Source organism: Triticum dicoccoides, chromosome 3A (genome assembly GCF_002162155.2).
Source record: "Triticum dicoccoides isolate Atlit2015 ecotype Zavitan chromosome 3A, WEW_v2.0, whole genome shotgun sequence".
In the NCBI taxonomy this organism is placed as follows: domain Eukaryota; kingdom Viridiplantae; phylum Streptophyta; class Magnoliopsida; order Poales; family Poaceae; genus Triticum; species Triticum dicoccoides.
This window is the reverse complement of record NC_041384.1, coordinates 658,557,372-658,571,635: the sequence shown is the minus strand read 5'-3', so window position 1 is coordinate 658,571,635 and position 14,264 is coordinate 658,557,372. Positions and strand designations below refer to the sequence as shown.

The 14,264-nt window shown below is 45.0% G+C and overlaps 1 long non-coding RNA gene and 1 pseudogene across 2 annotated transcripts; one reads left to right on the top strand and one right to left on the bottom strand.

The window, feature by feature from the left end:
* Positions 1-2,477: 2,477 nt before the first annotated feature.
* LOC119272792 lies at positions 2,478-3,794 on the bottom strand (annotated as a pseudogene).
* A 76-nt stretch (positions 3,795-3,870) lies between these two features.
* LOC119270012 lies at positions 3,871-7,283 on the top strand. 2 transcript variants are annotated; one of them, XR_005133885.1, is made up of 7 exons: positions 3,871-4,204; positions 4,316-4,504; positions 4,788-5,201; positions 5,747-5,859; positions 6,167-6,197; positions 6,621-6,685; positions 6,838-7,283. It is a non-coding gene; the product is annotated as an uncharacterized LOC119270012 (long non-coding RNA). The 2 variants fall into 2 exon arrangements; XR_005133884.1 differs by lacking the exon at positions 6,838-7,283 and having other exon boundaries at positions 3,872-4,204; positions 6,621-6,831.
* The last annotated feature ends 6,981 nt before the right edge of the window (positions 7,284-14,264 follow it).

Here is a 14,264-nt window from a genome sequence, read left to right as displayed (position 1 = left end):
GTGAGATTTTGGGGGCCCGGAGCGAAACTAGAACCTGGGGCCCCTTAGTCAACAGCGAAATAATAATAAGCATGCTTAATTTGCATTTGAGAACTACAGGATAAAAAACTACATATAGGATAATTAATTTGTCGAGAGACATAATTTACTCACTGCAAGGAATATGTAGCAACGATGTTTCATATGAGATGGAAGATAAATTTTCACGCACCTCTTGTGAAGCCAGACACAAGTAAAATTCCATATATTAGGTGGGCAATAGTTGATCTATCCGCCATAACCTATCCTGAAAAAAATCAAAAGTATCAAAAGATCCATACAGAGAAGGTAGGCTAAATCATATATGTTATGTATACTGGGAAATATGAAGGTTGAGAGTGAACACCTAAAATTTTCCCCACATGAGTGCGCAGATTAGAATTGCATCCGGTCGAAATGCCTGAAAATGTATGCTGGCACAGCGATGAACTTGATTTCAACAATGAAGATTTATATAAGCTAGTTCTTGGCTACTAATAAAATAGTACGTATGTACATAGAAATTCAAAACAATTAGGAATACACATGGTCCTCTGAACCTCCATTGACGTGGTGTCACAGCCATGAACTTGATTTCAATAATGAAGATTTATATAAGCTAGTTCTTGGCTACTAAAATAGTAGGCATATATATAGAAGTTAAAATCAATTAGGAATACACTTGGGCCTGTAAAAATTCCGTTCATGTAAATATACTATATATTGGCCCACAAACGTGGTCATTGCAGAACACAATGTGAAAATTTCTGGACTAATTGGGAGACTGATAAATGATATATATGCATGTAGTCCGTCTGTTTGTGGGCATTATTCAGAATCAAGAGATCCTTGGCAATGTCTGTAGAATGTAAAGCTACGCAATCATATCCCCAAAGTTGTGAGCAGTTGCATACAATCAGTGCCAAAACTGAAACCCTAACAGTCAAAATACTTAAGAAATCCTCCTTTGTTGTTTCAACGTACCATCCAACTAGATCGCTAATACAAGAGACAACAGTCTCCAGAAGTACCACGGAGATGGGTTCCTTTTTTCAAAAAGGGGAAATAAGAGAGATGCATTACCAAATGTACTGAAGGAGGATGAAGGCAAGGTGCGGGGACGAGAGGGAAGTCTCGGCGGCTCCGTGGAGGACGTACTCCCGGAACAATCGTGGGGCCTGTTGTCTGTTGACGACGGCAAAAATACTGCAGGATGAAGAAGCGAATGGATCCGTGTCGAGGTCTCGCGCGGCGGGGCTAGCCTCGGAGGCACGGCGGAGACGAACAGAAGCCGAGGGCTTAGTTCGGCGTTCCTTCGTGTTTTAGTACTGCCTCGCCTTTTTCTTTCCTTCTCTGTCGAATGATACAAGGAAAGGAAGAGGCAAATATTGTATCGATCATTATCTTACTACTCCCTCCGTCCGAAAATACTTGTCATCAAAATGGACAAAAGGAGATGTATCTAGAACTTAAATACATCTAGATACATTTCCTTTTATTCATTTTGATGACAAGTATTTCCGGACCGAGGGAGTATATAGTATGTCCCTGTAATTGGTGAAGATTGGCATTAAGATTGGATCTGTTTCCATTTTTTTCCATGTCATGAGATTTGATTCCGATCCGTATGTCACCAAAGTTCATTAGAACAATCTTTACATTACAGCAGTAATAATGTTATGCGAAGTGCCATATCAGATAGCAATAATCAAAGCTATACGTAGTTATCTTTTTTTTACTGTATAATCAAAAGCTCAAAACTACGTAGTTATCTATTTTACTGTATCATCAAAAACAGAGCTACGATTGACAAGACAGGCATTCAGACTCAGCTGGAAGGAATCACCTCGCAGAAATGATGCACTGGCAGATCAAATTGTCTTAACTGAAATGCTGGTGTAGTCAGTAGTGTCCCAACTGACGGTGCACAGGGCTAGGATGAGCTGGTCAATACCTGTCCCTTGGTAATTCTGCAAGAACCATATATCTTACCATCTACCCGTTTGTGCTCTTAGCCTTCTAAAACTGTTCTCTAAACGTACTCCAGACTGCAGAACTGGCCAACACAGCATTGACAGAATTCAGAAAACACACAGAATATTCAGAAAGTTCTGCAGCCATAGTCAGGAAAGTAGCAAGGCAATGAGTGTGCTGTAAAAAAAGGAGCAAGGCAAGGTTCGATGAAAAATAAAACTCATCTAATAACAATATAAATACAGTAACAAATTTTCACGTGTTAAAAACTTAAAATGTCAATTATGTGCTTCATTAAGCATGAAAAGAAAATCACATACCAAGAGATAGGCGGCATGCCCACAATGTAATATTCCCAGCTGCTTAAAGAATACTGTACAGATTCAGAGATATGCTTTCTACAGTTAGGGAAGCCAGATGGCCGATCTCAAATGCAATTACGCAAAGGGCACATCCATGGATATCACACTGACAAGCGGCTTTGTTTATGAGCCCAAACTCTTCGAGGACGGATTGAATACCACCTGGTCGGCACAATCCAAGCTACGCCCAGAGTGCTCATGATTAACTCCCATCAAGCCGAGATAATATATGTAGTGGGATATAGTGTTATTCATCTCATCAGTGAACCCTTGACCGCAGATGCGATCACCACGCATGATATTCATTGTAGTGCCAAAGCCCGGATATCTCTTAGACAAAAGATCATTCTTGCTTGGTTTCCAGTTACCAACGAAGGCATCGTGGGCTGACGGCTGTCTCCACTTCACTGGAGTCATCCACCTCCAGATTGCTGCCTCAAATGCTAGGGTGGCATTCTGTTGCAGCAACTCTGGGTGGCTCAACAGATCCTGCTTGATACCCTTACCGATGATACCGTAGTTATAGTTCCTGAGGGTAGTGAACAAGCAGTTCCAGAATCATCTCTTGTTGATTCATACTTAACGACAACAGAGAGAGGGATATATTGGCCTGACCAGTAAACAGGAAGAGGGCCTCGCCGCCTCGGCCATAGTATTGAAGTCCTTCGACACAGCGATATAATTCGTTGCTGTCATCGCAATAGAAGTTCTGGTATGGGCTCATTTCACGCTTGTAGCAAAGACCCCATGCCATTGGATTTGGATAAAAACGTCCACCTGAAGGAGTAACAGTTCCAGTATTTGTTTGATGCTAATATCAAAACGGATTTAAAATTTATAATAGTATGGTCAACAGTCAGAGTCACACTGAACATATAGCACAATCACAATACCTTAAACAATGATATTCTCTGCAGATCAAAATGGGTTTAAAATTTACCAAAATCCTTCCCATATTCTTATGAAGAACTGCACATGTTACTACAGTGGAAAGTAATTAGCATGCGGCATCACAGTTTGGCAATTCCACCTCTGCAGCAAACGCATCCGTCTTGTTTCACCTGTTATATGTGTCACTCATCAACTTCCGCTGTTACTTGCCAGGGATGACTCTTTGAACATTTTGCACAGCTAAATCCTGTTGGGCATGCTGAAATTTGTGATGGTCTGTCTATGTTTGTCAGCTTTCTCTGCATATCCTATGAAGGCCGGGTAGTCCCAGAATCCCGCGGCGTGGGCGATGGTGTCGTTCCGCCTGGGGAAGAGCTCCTCGAAGTGGCGGGCCTTGAAGAAGTCGGTGATGTTCCGTTTGCAGCAGAGCCTGCTGCCGCTGCGCTCCCACCCCTTGTCGCACGCCTGCTCGCCGCCCTCCGGACCACTCGCCTCCGCCGCCGCGAGCAGCGCCAGCAGCAGGAATGCCGCCGCCGGCGCCCTCCTCATCGCTCCAGCTGCGTGGCGTGCGCAGAGGCAGGGCCTACGTACGAGAAATGTCTCCAATCTTCCCATTCCTTCTCGGCCTTGTCTCAACGCACGCAGATGGCTGCAGGGGCGGCGCGGGCCCGGGCTCGGGCAGCCACCATGGCGTCGAATGCACCGGCGGGGGCCTCTTCCTCGTAGCAAGGCGTGGCCCTGCTCTTCCCCAGAGCGCTGATGACAAGGCGGGCGGCGCCGCGAGCTCTCGTCCCGAGGAAGCCGCGGGAGGACGAGGTCAAGACGGACCAGGTCGACGTGCCCCCCTGCCACACCCCTTCTTCTCCTACGGGTTGGTTGCTGCTGTTGCTGGTGTCGGTCGTGTCCGATTCGATCGGCCTGTGGTTTCCTGTTGTTGCGGCAGGTTGCAAGATTTGTTGGTGAGCTTTTCCTTTTCTTCCTCTCTGGTCCAATAGGTGTTTAGATGTGCTCAGATTTTGGATGTGCTTATATCTAAACAAATTCCTTTGGATGCATTGGTTAATTTGTAGGAACCAATTTTGAGAAGACTGAATCTACCACGTATCCAAATGGAGCGGTTGCAATCGTTATATACCTGGAATGATGCTTTTATATGTCTGAATTTTCACAAGTATTTCTAAACTTGGCCCTAGCGAAGTGGCAAGTGTACTGCAGTAGTTAGCCTACTACTTCAGTTATATGCACCTGTGATGAATTGGGTACATCCAAATTTCTCCTGTGATATCTTTATTTTCTTTTTCGGTTTATAAGGTAGTGAAGCCTCAGTTAATCTGCAAAGTGTGCTATGTTCTTGTTTGTTGCTGGCCTCTATCTGTTTGTTGGTATGCGTTTGCAAACTGAAAATATTCGTGTTTTTCAGGTCTCTGTTAGAGGAATGTATTTTCTTGCAAACTAAATTGGTTTTCTGGAACATGTCTTCATATTTTAGATTTTAGTGTATGGCTTCAGAACTATTCATTGGATATACTTTGTTGATTCCAGCCCGTGGATAAGAATATTCCAGTCACTGGAGAGATTGTTGAACATGTGACATTGATGCAAATCTCTGGCCACCTACGGGTGAAACTGCTTGAAGACCAAGTTTGAATATGTACGAGGGCAGTGAAGTTCGGCATGCGAGTTTACTTGCAGTCTCTAACCCTAATGTAATCAGTCCCAATAGTGAGGGGAAGGCGCTGCCAACGAGGATGTGGAGGAGAACAAGGTCGAGACGGATCGGTGAAGGGTGTTGAGGCTGGCTCGCTGGCCGCAGCCTCTCTCCTCCTCGTCTTCGACAGTGTGACGAAGATTGATGTTGAAATGGACGCATGCTGCATGAGAAGCAGAGGCGTCTTGTGAGCCTTGGGTTCTTCATCGATCTGTTTGTGCGTGCTCTTGGTCGCATGCACGCCTAAGGTACAACTTATCTCTCCATCTCTCCTCCCTGTTATGGATCCAACATGAGGAAAAATCACTCTCTTTTTATTGTTGTTGCTTCTATTTACCTTCCAGTTCATGGTTGTTAGTGTATGGATGCCAGACCAAATAAAAAGAGATCTCAACTCAGTTTCTTTAGATGCAGGTTCATCTCGTGTATCATGAAGAAACGTCAACACTAAAGAGAGCAGAGCTATTATCTCGACAATAAAAGCTAGAGAAATTAATCAATGAGCATTTTCATGCATATGATTTAATCTAATTTTTAGTTATGCTAATTTAGTAACAGTACTATTTATATTACTGATTTGGAGATATATGCAATACATCTTTCAGCGATCAACTGTTCACTGACATAACGTGAACACTAAAGAGAGCAGAGCTATTATCTCGACAGCTGAGCTAGAGAAATTAATCTATGAGCATTTTCATGCATATGATTTAATCTATTTTTTAGTTGTGCTAATTTAATAGCAGTACTATTTATATTACTGATTTGGAGATATATGCAATACATCTTTCAGCAATCAACTGTTCACCAACCTGTCTATTGTATGCATTATGGTTGAGGAAAGCTTGAAATACAATAGTGGCAAACATCTCCATTGACGCTACAAAGCATCTTGATGATTTTGAAGTGAGTCTGCATGTTAATTAACATTACTTCTTGCATCATGCCCTATTGATCTAAAAGTTACTTAGTTTTCTGAATTTCATAGGATGCTTATGATATAAAAAAACTATGCCCTTACCTTTATAGACTGCTGTAAATTTGATTCTGCTGTTTTTGCTTGCATCACGTTTTTGTGCTTTATTAGGCACTTTATGTTGCACTGTTCTATATTAGACAGATCAGGTTATTTTTTCAGGCAGTGTATAGATGTGGATTGTACTGTACTTGCTGCTTATCATCGTCTATATGACTGTAACCTACTTTTGTGCAGGATAGATGGATGGGAGGTGGGACACGATTTTGTAAGTACAGAAAAAAATGCAATATGTTTGATTATCTTATTATTATATCTTTTCTTTTTCTGTTCAGGTGGATCCTAAATATATTCCACTTTTTTTGCTATCTTCTGCGGTATATTTTGTTGCGAAGGTTGAAAACATAATATTGATAGAAATAATTTCCATTTGTTTGCCATGAACCTTGCAGTTGGCTTGCTTCTGCACTAGGGGAATGCTTGTATTAGATCATCAAAGTTAATTGCTATTGTATCAGTATCTACATGTTAAATGTGATGTGTCTATAGTGATTGAACAACTCTCATTAATAGATGACGCCATCGAACAGAAGGCATTTTTTTACTTAGTTATAATGATGGCTTATATAATGGCTGCGCTCGACGAGATCCTCCCCAACCTGACCCCTCCTTCCTTGTCTATATGATGCAGGTGCTCCTCCCCCCTCGAAAGGTGACGAGCTTCCATCTCTAATATCTTTTGGCGGTACTTGTTAGGTTGAGATATGTGACGCCTATGAATATTATCATTTTTATTTATTTCTAATATGGACACCTCTGTATGCTCCAAGACTTAACTATGTACTGTTGATTTATGGCATGGTGATTGGTGATTGATTTCGATTGCACGGGAATTCTGGGGAGAGCAGTGGAAAATCTATGGGGAACTTGTGTGTTAACGGCGCTAGCAGTGAGGATTTCTTTTGAGCTTCTTCACTTCCCCTTAATAATCGGACCTTCCTGCTATGCACAATGAATTTTGATATTTTGATTATGCAAGCATTGTTGTTTCTAGTGGCTGTAAGGATTTCCTTTGGGCATATTTTTTTCTAGCTTAATTAGTCAGGATCATTGATTTTATAAACAATATTCAGACTGTTCCTTGTATTAGCAAAAATCAGATAAGAATTGAATTATTGTACTTAAAGACAACCCGAATGTCTTATGCCATGCAAAAGCAGATGCTCTACATTTCCTTTCACCTCCTGTTTGGCCAAAGCAGCTGCCTATTATGGTCTTTTGATGCTGTACTGGTTGTGTAAAGAGTTGTTTGTTACATGCTGATCAAAGTGGGAACAGAGCCAGAAAGCCGTCGAGGCACCACCTACTGTGGAGCAGACAATCTTGGAGTCGCCGCAGACAAGTGTAGCATCGAAGTTGATACAAGACAAGGAAGAAGGCTCCAATCAGCCGGCCGGCAGATGTTCCGGCTGCTGCGACTGGCAGTGCTCTGGTAGCGTGGTACTCCTGGTCAAGAGACTGCGGCACAGCCGCGGGCTGCAGGAGCAACGACTGGCTGCACTATGGCAGACAGGGATTCTCAATGGACGAAACGCCGGCGACCGTTGGCTTGGTGCGTCGGACATTGCTTGTTTATTTGCTGAATTTGGTTCACTTTAGCCATGCATCAGCTATACATGTATGCGTGCTATAAGGGAATCAATCAGCGCTAAAACCATTGGAAAGGGCGGGAGTTTACCTGGCACCGCACAGCTGCCGTTTCAGGCGGCGCGCCGTGGGCGCGCCCCAACCGCTAGTTTTCACCATTTCTCGTTCTTTCGTCTTCCTAATAATTTATTTTTTTCTTGACACATTTTTTTCAAAAAGATATTTTTTCACGTCATTGACTACAACTTTTCTTCCCTAACCTTAGGCGGCTAGACCAAACTCTCCCTCCAGACTTCACCGGCGAGGCTGGGGATTCGTCTTCCCTCTTCCGCTCCGTCGGCCGGTGGTCGGAAAGGTAATCCCGGTGCCTCTGCTCCAGCTAGTAGTTTAGGTTAGGGTTTTTTAGTACTTGCGGGTACGGTATTGAGCGGGTGGCGGGGTTTCTTCTTCGAGTTTGTCTTCCGAACTTCGGTCATTCTCGAGTTCGTCCATCTAGACGTAGCCGACAGAGCTCCGAAGTAGATTTCAATCGCCTCCTTTGGGAGGTGAGGTTAGACTTTCTCGACATTTGGCAAGATTTGATGTCATGTGCTTTAAATCTATGCAAGGCTTTAACGGCGATGATTGCGGCTCTAGGGCGCTTGTCCTTTGGGGCACGTGTAGAAAGACTTTTCGACTGTCATCGATAAAGTCGGTATGTCCGCAGCTCGTTCTAGCGGCAATAGTGATCATCCAATGGTCTCGTAATATCGATATAATTTTATTATGTTTGAGATACTTTATATTTTCGGTGAACTTTTATAATAGATATCTTTTTAAGGGGTATATGTTTACGAATAGATCTTGACACTAATGAACAAGAGCTAGTTTTAAACATATTGCGTGCACCCTGCGAAAATGTAGTCATCATTTTACATGAGTATTAGGAGAAAACCACCTATAAAATGGCGTATGCTAATTTTGCACACTATCGAATAACTAGTTTGTTTTGTGTATTAAGGTGAGTTATTGATCACCCAAAAAATTGAGGGAGTGTTTGTTTTCAGGGACTTTTTTGTGTAGGGACTAGAAAAAGTCCCTTTTAGAGACTTTTTTATCAAACGGGAGGGACTTTTTAGGGACTAAACTAGGCATTTGGGACTAAATGAAGAAGACTCTCAAGGAGAAGAGTCTTTTTGGGACTTTTCCAACAATGCCCCTCTATGCATCCATTGGCCCGCCATCCCATGTTGTTGTTTGATTATTATTTTTCTATATACTAGGAGCAACATGGTCATTTAATAACCTCTAGCAAGGGACTAGAGACTTTTTAGTCTCTGGAAACAAACAGGGAGGGATTTTTTAGGGACTAAAGACTTTTTAGTTGGGACTAAAAAAAGTCCTAGGACTAGAGAATCAAATACCACCTGAGTTATTGATAGAACAAAGAAAAAAATTATACCTAAAAGGAATAGTCTAATTATTAAGTTAAGACTTTCAATGAAAAACTTTTGATCTATTCGTCATCTTTCATGACAATACAAAAAACATCAGAAGTAGGAAAATTACATATAGGTTCATCGACCACCTAAAAATGAGTGCAATCCCTGAAGCGAGTAGCAGTGGCGAAGCTACACAGAAATAGTTGGGTGGGCCAGGCAAATAAGTCACATTTTTTTCTTCAAAATTAGGATGAATCGTGCTACTTCATTAGACATGAGTCAGTCCTCGACAATTTTTTTAACTAGATCAGCACATATACTAGAAGAACGCTCGTGCGTTGCAACGGGGCCACATTAACTTTAAAAGTTCAATATTAATTATGTTAATATTACATTTAATATTCTCATACATATTAAGTGACATTGACGACCTTTTTACCATCAAATTCTCTCTCTCACACACACACCCCTCTCTCCCTCTTCCTCACTCTCTCTCCCCCTCTCCCTCACTCGGGAGGTGGGGCGAAAATAAACCCGAAACGGAGACTACCAACTGAGACATTAGGATTAGAGATCATTTAGTTGATAAGAATAAATAGAAAACAATGTTAAAAAGGAGAAACAGATTAGAATACATTGAAAAACCAAAAGGACAATGTAAAAGGGGATTCGCCCTGCCCCCGGGCCTTGCCATCGAACCAGCTCAGCGGTCTAGTCCCCGCGCGGTCGTCTTCTCCTGTTCCCCGAGCCGCGTCGCTACAGAGCCGGGCTCCCGCCCGACCACTGTTGGGAAACGTTGCAGAAAACAAAAAAAATTCCTACGGTATCACCAAGATCCATCTATGAGTTCATCTAGCAACGAGTGATTGGATTGCATCTACATACCTTTGTAGATCACGCGCGGAAGCGTTCTAAGAACGGGGATGAGGAAGGCGTACTGGACGTGATCCAAATCATCGGAGATCCTAGCGCCGAACGGACGGCACCTCTGTGTTCAACACACGTACGGTCAGCGTAACGTCTCCTCCTTCTTGATCCAGCAAGGGAGAAGGAGAGATTGAGGAAGATGGCTCCGGCAGCAGCACGACGGCATGGTGGTGATGGAGCTGCAGTACTCCGGCAGGGCTTCGCTAAGCTCTATGAAGGAGGAGGAGGTGTTGGAGAGGGAGAGGGAGGCACCAAAGGCGTGGGGTGAGAAGTCCTCCATCTCCCCACTATATATAGGGGGGCCTAGGGGGGGCGCCGGCCCTAGGAGATCCAATCTCCTAGGGGGGGGGCGGCCAAGGGAGGATTCCCTCCCCCACAAGGCACCTAGGGGGTGCCTTCCCCCTTTGGGACTCTTCCCTTCTTGAACCCTAGGCGCATGGGCCTCTTGGGGCTGGTGCCCTTGGCCCATGTAGGCCAAGGCGCACCCCCTACAGCCCATGTGGCCCCCCGGGGCAGGTGGCCCCACCCGGTGGACCCCCGGGACCCTTCCGGTGGTCCCGGTACAATACCGGTGACCCCGAAACTTGTCCCGATGGCCGAAATAGCACTTCCTATATATAATTCTTTACCTCCGGACCATTCCGGAACTCCTCGTGACGTCCGCGATCTCATACGGGACTCCGAACAACATTCAGGTTACTGCATATACATATCCCTACAACCCTAGCGTCACCGAACCTTAAGTGTGTAGACCCTACGGGTTCGGGAGACATGCAGACATGACCGAGACGGCTCTCCGGTCAATAACCAACAACGGGATCTGGATACCCATGGTGGCTCCCACATGCTCCTCAATGATCTCATCGGATGAACCACGATGTCGAGGATTCAAGCAACCCCGTATACAATTCCCTTCGTCAATCGGTATGTTACCTGCCCGAGATTCGATCGTTGGTATCCCAATACCTCGTTCAATCTCGTTACCGGCAAGTCACTTTACTCGTACCGTAATGCATGATCCCGTGATCAGACACTTGGTCACTTTGAGCTCATTATGATGATGCATTACCGAGTGGGCCCAGTGATACCTCTCCGTCATACGGAGTGACAAATCCCAGTCTTGATCCATGTCACCCAACAGACACTTTCGGAGATACCCGTAGTATACCTTTATAGTCACCCAGTTACGTTGTGACATTTGGTATACCCAAAGCACTCCTACGGTATCCGGGAGTTACACGATCTAATGGTCTAAGGAAAGGATACTTGACATTGGAAAACTCTAGCAAATGAACTATACGATCTTATGCTATGTTTAGGATTGGGTCTTGTCCATCACATCATTCTCCTAATGATGTGATCTCGTTATCAATGACATCCAATGTCCATAGTCAGGAAACCATGACTATCTGTTGATCAACGAGCTAGTCAACTAGAGGCTTACTAGGGACATGTTGGTGTCTATTATTCACACATGTATTACGATTTCCGGATAACACAATTATAGCATGAATAAAAGACAATTATCATGAACAAGGAAATATAATAATAATCCTTTTATTATTGCCTCTAGGGCATATTTCCAACAACCACCTCGCTGGCATCGAAGGGAAATGGATAAGGGTGACGCCCTTCCTTCCCTGCTGTGACGCCCCCGATTTAATCGTACACTAATTATGCACGCAAATGTGTACGATCAAGATCAGGGACTCACGGGAAGATATCACAACACAACTCTACAAATAAAATAAGTCATACAAGCATCATAATACAAGCCAGGGGCCTCGAGGGCTCGAATACAAGTGCTCGATCATAGACGAGTCAGCGGAAGCAACAATATCTGAGTACAGACATAAGTTAAACAAGTTGCCATAAGATGGCTAGCACAAACTGGGATACAGATCGAAAGAGGCGCAGGCCTCCTGCCTGGGATCCTCCTAACTACTCCAGGTCGTCGTCAGCGGACTGCACGTAGCAGGGGCACCTCCGGTGTAGTAGGGGTCGTCGCCGACGGTGGCGTCTGGCTCCTGGACTCCAGCATCTGGTTGCGACAACCAGAAAGGAAGGAAAAGGGGAAAAAGGGGGGAGAAAGCAACCGTGAGTACTCATCCAAAGTACTCGCAAGCAAGGAACTACACTACATATGCATGGGTATATGTGTAAAGGGCCATATCGGTGGACTGAACTGCAGAATGCCAGAATAAGATGGGGATAGCTAGTCTTATCGAAGACTACGCTTCTGGTCACCTTCGTCTTGCAACAGGCAGAAGAGGGTAGGTCGAAGTCCTCCAAGTAGCATCTCCAAGTAACATCTCATAGCATAATCCTACCCGGCGATCCCCTCCTCATATCCCTAAGGTAGAGCGACCACCGGTTGTATCTGGCACTTGGAAGGGTGTGTTTTATTAAGTATCCGGTTCTAGTTGTCATAAGGTCAAGGTACAACTCCAAGTCGACCTGTTACCGAAGATCACGGCTATTCGAATAGATTAACTTCCCTGCAGGGGTGCACCACATAGCCCAACACGCTTGATCCCATTTGGCCGGACACACTTTCCTGGGTCATGCCCGGCCTCGGAAGATCAACACGTCACAGCCCCACCTAGGCACAACAGAGAGGCCAGCACGCCGGTCTAAACCTAAGCGCACAGGGGTCTGGGCCCATCGCCCATAGCACACCTGCACGTTGCGAGGGCGGCCGAAAGCAGACCTAGCCTAGTGGCGTTCCAGTCCAATTCGGCGCGCGCCGCTCAGTCGCTGACGTCTGAAGTGCTTCAGCTGATACCACGACGTCGGGATACCCATAACTACTCCCACGTAGATGGTTAGTGCGTATAGGCTCGTAGCCGACTCAGATCAAATACCAAGATCTCGTTAAGCGTGTTAAGTATCCGCGAACGCCGAACAGGGCCAGGCCCACCTGTCTCCTAGGTGGTCTCAACCTGCCCTGTCGCTCCGCCACAAAGTAACAGTCGAGGGCCGTCGGGAACCCAGGCCCACCTCTACCGGGATGGAGCCACCTGTCCTTTCAGCCCCCTCGTCAGAATCACTTGCGGGTACTCAATGGGCTGACCCGACTTTAGTCACCATCTGTATAGTATGTATGTGTGTATAGTAATATACCCGTGATCACCTCCCAAGTGATCACGGCCCGATAGTATAGCAAGGCAGACTGACAAGAATGTAGGGCCAATGATGATAAACTAGCATCCTATACTAAGCATTTAGGATTGCAGGTAAGGTATCAACAGATGTAGCGACAATGTCAGTCTATGCATCAGAATAGGATTAACGAAAGCAGTAACATGCTACACTACTCTAATGCAAGCAGTATAGAGGAGAATAGGCGATATCTGGTGATCAAGGGGGGGGCTTGCCTGATTGCTCTGGCAAGAAGGAGGGGTCGTCAACTCCGTAGTCGAACTGGGCAGCAGCAGCGTCGGTCTCGTAGTCTACCGGAGAGAAGAGGGGGAAGAAACAATGAATACCATGTAAACAGATGCATATCGATGCATGACATGACAAGTAACGTTGCGAGGCGTGCCCTAACGTGGTATGAGGTGGTTCCGGTTAAGGGGGGGAACATCCGGGAAAGTATTCCCGGTGTTTCGCGTTTTCGGGCAGGGGAGCCGGAGGGGGAAAGTTGCAGGTTCGATAGGTTAGGGGTGTGTGGCGGTCGAACGGACTGCGTATCCGGAATCGTCTCGTCGTTCTGAGCAACTTTCATGTTGAAAATATTTTAATCCGAGTTACGGATTAAAAGATATGATTTTTAAAAGATTTTAACAATTTCTGGAATTTAATTAATTATTTAATTAATTCGAAAAATGGACGTCAGCATGATGTCATGCTGACGTCAGCAGTCAACAGGGGTTGACTGAGTCAACCCTGACATGTGGGTCCAGTGGGACCCACCTGTCATTCTCTATTTAAATTAATTAGGGTTTAGGTTAATCTAATTACAGTTTAATTAATCTAATTAGTTAATTAGGTTAATCTAATTATGATTAATTAACTTAATTAATTCCTTAATTAATTAGTTAATTAATTTAATTATTATTTATTTATTTAATAAATATTTTTTTTTATTCCTCTTTTTTTTTAAAGTTCTGGGGCGTGGGCCCCTGTGTCATTGGGCCAAAGGGGCCACAGCGGTTCGGGCTAACGGGTGCTGGGGTGGAGATGGGCGTCGGGCGCCAGCCCGAGCGGGCGCACGCCCAAGGGCGCACTGGGCGACGACAGGCACGACAACCCGGGGCGGGGCCGACGAGGTCGGGGGAGGACCGGCCCATACCGGCGAGCGGCGGTGTCGAGCAGGCAAGGGCGGCGGCGGGGGGCCC